This window comes from Phaenicophaeus curvirostris (assembly GCF_032191515.1).
Source record: "Phaenicophaeus curvirostris isolate KB17595 chromosome Z unlocalized genomic scaffold, BPBGC_Pcur_1.0 scaffold_52, whole genome shotgun sequence".
In the NCBI taxonomy this organism is placed as follows: Eukaryota; Metazoa; Chordata; class Aves; order Cuculiformes; family Cuculidae; genus Phaenicophaeus; species Phaenicophaeus curvirostris.
In genome coordinates this window covers 763,712-770,862 of record NW_027206665.1, presented here as the reverse complement: position 1 = coordinate 770,862, position 7,151 = coordinate 763,712, and positions in this window count along the sequence as shown.

Here is a 7,151-nt window from a genome sequence, read left to right as displayed (position 1 = left end):
GAAAAAGACTGTGGAAAAGTGTACTTAGAGGGAGTTATTGACACCTTCAGAAACTTTTCACCAGTGTAGAACATGATAAAATATGGTATAAACATGATGCAAGAAAGCAAATGCATTTTTACAGTTGTCACTAAATAAAAATCCTGAAGGACGATTTTTTCTTTTTATTTTAAAACCATCGTCTTTGAAATTCAGGTTAAAGTACTAATGAGTTGGATTCTTCAGTGCGAAGTTTACTTTACCTGAAAATATCAGCCTTAATTTTGAAGCTGAAATATTTTTTTTATTCCTAATGATCTAGACTTCACTTGAACCTTCAAATGTGAAGTCTACCATTCCCTCTGATTAAAACAGGGAAGAAATGCAGTAAAATAAACATGCCTGTATGCCATCAAAACTGTTGATTATTCTAAGTAATGCAATACTTTAAAGATTGGAGACAAAACAAAATGCTTATGCATTAGATAAGTGGGCTGTCTGGCTAAAAATGTTCAGTTTGTGATGTTTCTAGCAGAAATGCCATAGATAACTTTTCTCCTTTCTTCCATCTCTGGAGATTGTTTGTTATCTAGATATCTTTGGGTGCTTTTTTTATCAACACCACTGGACTTGGCAGATATGCAAAATGGCATATATTTTCATTTGTATCATCTGAAAGAAAGAAACTTACGCTTAATAGTTTAATTTAACCATTAAGGCAGGTACACTTTATTCAGCGCTGGAGAAGACTCAGGATTTGTCCTCAGAGTGCTTCTGCCAAGCAGTGATTTCACAGAAAATTTATACACAGAATTGTTTTCAAATTCATATTTTTTCCCAAAATGACAAGTACACCTTATTCCTGGAACCTCATTGCATATCCAGGGGGAACGAAATCAGATCAGCTCAGAGTCGTTAAGGTGTGGCCATATCTGAGTGGTCAATCTCAACGACTCTGGGTGACAAGAAGATAAGGGTCGTTATGTTATCATAATCTTAGTTGTTAATCTTGTTTCTAACACATTACAGTTGACCATTTACAAATCACTACTTCAGTCTACTTATCTTGCCACACTCAATTAATGACTAAGTGTTATACAGTGTAGCATAGCTTGTGTGTGTTAATATTAGCAGAATATAAAAGCAGGACTCTCATATCCCCAGTGGAGGGATATATTTGGGGGATTTGGGGGGATTGGTTGAGTAACTTCCCCTTTTTTTGCCACACATTACACTCAGTCCCTCCCAATTCTTTTGGCAAGGCAATAGGCAGCACAGGAAGTTGGAGTCAGTGGATACTGGTTTGTTTTTGCTGCTCATTTCTTTTTACTTACTCATTTACTTTGCTCCAGAGTGAGTATTTTACAGGCCACAGTCCATTTTGGGGTGTCCCTGCTCTGGTGTGGCTTTTCCATGGGCTGCAGTCCTCTCAGAGGTACCTCCTTCAGCATGGAGCATCACCTTCCAAGAAGGCATCTCCAGCCATGTCCTCAACAACGTCCCCTTCCACATGTCTCCTCTGTTTCATTTCTCCAAATGTGTCTCAACGTTTCTCCTCATGTGTCCCCTTATGTGTGTTCTCCTGTGTCTCCTCTCATATCTCCTTTTGGTGCCTCCTCACATCTGCATCTTTCCTTTTGTGTCTCCTTAGTGCATCCACACATGCCATCTCCTGCCTCTAGTGGCTGCTGTGTTTTCTTAAATAGGTTTGAGCAGAGGTGCCATGTGCTCTCTGACTGGTTATAGTTTTGGCACAAGGTAGGCTGTTCACATCCGTTTCAGAGCTGGCTGGAACTAACTGTGATTGGCACAGTGCAGTTCATGGCTTCTTCCCACAAAGAGCACTCCTGCAGTCCCCTGCTACCCATACCCTACCCAATTATGCCCAATGCACTATTTTTTAATGCCTCTATGCTGAGTTTCTGGTCATTGATTTAGTCCCTTGATTTGATTATAAAGAAAAAGCATTGTTGTTGATCGTAATTCTCATGATCTAAACTTTAGAACTTCTGAGAAGAGAACAGAAATTTTGACAGTTGCATTAGGAACAACACTGAGGTGACTTCCCAAGAGTGAAAGAACATATGATTGTTTTAGACTTGCCCAGTGACTAACCTCTTACAGCTCTCTTTCAAAGACTTGCTGTCATCATACTTTCTCTAGATGTTTCTAGCTATTATTTAATCTAACATTGAGGTGCTGTAAAAAGAATTATGGTTGGCACTTTTCTGACTATTGTTATGTGTGAAATACTTTGAATGGATTGTTTATCAGCTGTTAGTACTATCCTTCATGAAGACCAGATGGGACACTGACATTTAACTTAATTGCATTCCAAAGAATTAATTGATTGCTTCAAAAAATTAATTACCAGAGCTAAATACAAGTGTAGGCAATCCACGACTTCTGTCAAGAAGAAAGCGAAGATAGACTTATGATCTCTGTATCAGTCATAGCTGCTATAGCTATGAAAAACTGTTTAATCACTGTTGAAATATAGGACTGCAAGGGTGAACTGAATTGCTGCTGAACCCCAAATTTTGCATTTTTTCTGTCTTTTAAAAACCTCCAGGGATGGTGACTCAACCACCTCCTGGGCAGCCTGTTCCAGTGCCTGATAACCCTTTCGGTGAAGAATTTTTTCCTAACATCCAATCTGAATCTCCTCTGGCATACCTTGAGTTCATTTCCTCTCGTACTAGCGCTTGTTGCTTGGGAGAAGAGACCAACACCCACCTCCCTACAATCTCCTTTCAGGTAGTTGTAGAGAGTCAGCCGTTCCTCATAAAACTTGTTCTCCAGCCCCTTCACCAGCTTCGTTGCCTTGCTCTGGCACTTCAATGTCTTTCTTGTAATGAGGGGCCCAAAAGTGAACACAGTATTCATGGTGTGGCCTCATCAGTGCTGAGTATAGGGGCAGAATCACTTCCCTGGCCCTGTTGGCCACACTGTTTCTGATACAAGGCCAAGATGCTATTGGTCTTCTTGGCCACCAAGGCACACTGCTGCCTCATGTTCAGTCTACCGTGTGGGATCATTGCACTAGTCCTTATTATCTGGCTTAATTGGCCAGGCACAGACAACAGATGTTCATTATCAAGAGCAAAATATGCTTCTGTAAGCGAAACAGCTACCTTAAAACTTAAACAATCAAAGCATTGTTATAATGCAAGTGAAACAGCTACTTTAAAACTTAAACTAGCAAAGCATAGTTAAACATGTTATAATGCCCCTCTTCAAGTCAGCTGTCAACCAACGCCCTGGGGCCTTCTCTGCCAGGCAGCTTTCCAGCCACTCTTCCCCAAGCCTGTAGCACCGCATGGGGTTGTTTTGTCCCAAGTGCAGGATTCTGTACTTGCCCTTGTTAAACCTCATCCTGTTGGTCTCATCCCATCGATCCAGCCTGTTCAGATTCTTCTGTAGAGCCTCCCTACCCTAAGCATATTGATACTTCCTCCCAGCTTAGTGTCGTCTGCGAACTTGCCAAGGGTCACTGATAAAGACCAAGGTCATTGATAAAGATATTGAACAGGACTGGACCCAGTGCTGAGCCCTGGGGGACACCAGTTGTGACCGGTCTCCAGCTGGATTAAACTCCATTTCCCACCACACTTAGGGCCTGGCCATCCAGCCAGTTTTTACCCAGCAGAGGGTGCGCCTGTCCAGGCCAGAGGCTGCCAGCTTCCTGAGCAGAATGCTGTGAGAAACTGTGTCAAAGTCTTTACTGAAGTCCAAGTAGACCAAGTCCACAGCCTTTCCCTCATCCATTAAGCAGGTCACCTTCTCATAGGAGGAGATCAGGTTAGTTTGGCAGGACCTGCCTTTCATAAACCCATGTTGACTGGGCCTGATTGCCTCGTTGTCTCACGTGTGCTATGTGATAGCACTCAAGATGACCTGCTCCATGACTTTCCCCAGCACCAAGGTCAGACTGACAGGCCTGTAGTTCCCTGGGTCCTCCCTATGACCCTTCTTGTAACTGGGTGTAACATTTTCCAGCCTCCAGTCAAGTGGAACTTCCCCAGTCATCCAGGACTGCTGGTAGATGATGGAAAGGGATTTGGTGACCATGTTTTCCAGCTCCCTTAATACCCTCGGGTGGATCCCATCTGGCTCCATAGACTTGTGAATGTCTAATCGGCTGAGCAGGTCTCTTGGTTACTGGAGCTTTGTTCTGCTCTTCCTTCCTGCCTTCTGGCTCAGGAGGCTGAGTATTCAGAGAACACCTTACTTTATTGTTAAAGCTTGAGGAAGAAAGTGTTAAGTACCTCAGCTTTATCCACCCAAAGCTCTCTGCTCAGCCAAGATGTTTTTCTTCCCAGCCAGCTAATTTTTTTAACACACGGGGATGCCTTGCTCTTGTGCTGCCAGGATTTCCTTCTTGATGTCTCTCTGAAGAAGACAGCAGTAATAGTGTTTGGCAGCAACATGTGATAGTTTAAGTCCAGAAATTAGGATTACTTTTTATTAAACTGAAGTCCTTCGTGAAGTGCAGGACTGCAAGGTCCTGCACTTGGGTTGGGGCAATCCCACGCACAATTTCAGGCTGGGTGGAGAGCGGACTGAAGAGAAGGATTTGGGGGTGCTGGTGGAAGAGAAGCTCAACAGGAGCCAGCAACGTGTGCTTGCAGCCCAGAAAGCCAACCGTATCCTGGGCTGCATCAAAAGAAGTGTGGCCAGCAGGTTGAGGGAGGTGATTCTGCCCCTCTACTCTGCTCCAGGTGAGATGTCACCTAGAGTACTGTGGCCAGTTCTGGAGTCCTCAGCACAGGAAGGACATGGATCTGTTAGAGAAAGTCCAGAGGAGGCCCAAGAAAAGGGCTGGAGCACCTCCCCTATGAGGACAGGCTGAGAGTGTTAGGGTTGTTCAGCCTGGAGAAGAGAAGGCTCCGGGGAGACTTTCTGGCAGCCTTCCAATACTTAAAGGGGGCCTACAGGAAAGCTGGGAAGGGGCTCTTTATCAGGGAGTGCAGTGATAGGATGAGGGGGAACGCTTTTAAGCTGAAAGATTTAAATTAGATATTAGGAAGAAATTTTTTACTATGAGAGTGATAAGTCACTGGCCCAGGTTGTCCAGAAAAGTTGTGGAAGCCCCATCCCTGGAGGTGTTCAAGGTCAGATTGGATGAGGCTTTGAGCAACCTGGTCTAGTGGAAGGTGTCCCTGCCCATAGCATGGGGGTTGGAAGTAGATGATCTTTAAGGTCCCTTCCAACCCTAACTATTCTATGATTCTATGATAAATAGGTACCTTGGTGCGATGCGCTGAAGGAGAGCTCTAAAATAGACCCCTTCAAGAGCAACATGGAGGGTGCTGGGGGTGTGGGGAACCCTGAATGAGGGAGCTGGTGAATCCCAGCACTGTTTTAATCTTCTTTATTCTGGGCTGTATCTTCAGTGGGATTCATCTGTGAGACTGCCAGCTTGGTCAGCGCTGTGATTTTTTGTTTGACAGCTCTACAATATTTTTTCAAGTGCTACTTAGGTCTACCTAGCAAATTCATTTTTTCCTTGTAATACAATGAAACAAAGAAACTTAGGCTTAACAGTTTAATTTAACCATTAAGGCAGGTACACTTTATTCAGCGCTGGAGAAGACTCGGGATTTGTCCTCAGAGTGCTTCTGCCAAGCAGTGATTTCACAGAAAATTTATACACAGAATTGTTTTCAAATTCAAAGTGAAAATTATACTTGTTCCGGGAACCTCACTGCATATCCAGGGGGGATGAAATCAGATCAGCTCAGAGTCGTTAAAGTGTGGCCATATCTGAGCGGTCAATCTCAACGACTCTGGGTGAGAAAGGATAAGGATCATTAAGGCTATCTTAGTTAATCTTGCTTCTAACACATTACAGTTGATGTTCCATCCCACCAGTTACAAATCATCATTTCAATCCCTCCTTTTTCAAGGCCTTTGCAAATTCTTTTGCAAAAGAGTCACAAGAGGTCTTATTGTTTAAGGTTCTCTTAAAATATTTTCCTGACTCTACTGCGTGTCTGATCTGATTTCTTTTCCATGTCTAATAACTTCCTACTGTTCACTGACAACACCAAAATGCACATTGAAATACTATATGGGTTAACAAAACTGATAGTCCCAATGCTATAACACTGAGAAAAGATTGTTTCAACCAGGGCAAGTTTAGGAGCTAGAAATTTAACTAAGAAATATCTATACCCTCCCACTCTTGTGCGGAGTTAAGAAGGCCATACTAATTTTTATAGAAGTTCCTACAGTGTGAGACTGATTGGTCAAATTGCAGTGCTACAGACTAGGAGAAGTCTGTCTAGAAAGCTGCCTGGAGGAGAGGGACCTGGGTGTGTTGGTTGACAACCGACTGAATATGAGCCAGCAGTGTGCCCAGGTGGCCAAGAAGGCCAATGGCATCTTGGCTTGGATCAGAAACGGCGTGACCAGCAGGTCCAGGGAGGTTATCCTCCCTCTGTACTCAGCACTGGTGAGACCGCTCCTTGAATCCTGTGTTCAGTTCTGGGCCCCTCACCACAAGAAGGATGTTGAGGCTCTGGAACGAGTCCAGAGAAGAGCAACAAAGCTGGTGAAGGGGCTGGAGAACAGGCCTTATGAGGAGCGGCTGAGAGAGCTGGGGTTGTTTAGCCTGGAGAAGAGGAGGCTGAGGGGTGACCTCATTGTTTCTCAAGTGTATTCAGCTGGTTTTGTTAGCTGATTAGACAAATTCTCACCTAATTCTGTGAGATCTTCTCCTGTATACTGCAATTGGTATACAGGGCTAATACTTTTCTTTCGTTATTTCAAAACCTAAGCAAGGCCAATATAGATTGGCCTCTTGACAAATTTTAGCTGATTGCTGTTTTATCAGCAACAATCTAATGATTCATTTTCTCCACCTGGCCTCTAGCCTGTGGTCAGTATGGAGAATGTAACTGCCAATCAGTTCTTAAAATTTCACTAGTCTTTTTACCACTTTAACACAAATGTGTACCTCTACCTGACAATATTACTGCAGGCACTCCAAACGAGGCATAATTTCATTCAACAATACTCTTGTGACTTCTGCTTTATTTGTCCTGCAAGGAAAAGCTTCTGGCCAACCTGAGAAAGTATCTGTTAATGCTAATGAATACCAGTGTGCCCCCATCTTTTTATTGGGAGTTCAGAGAGATCTATTTGCATTGCTATTATTTACACCCCAA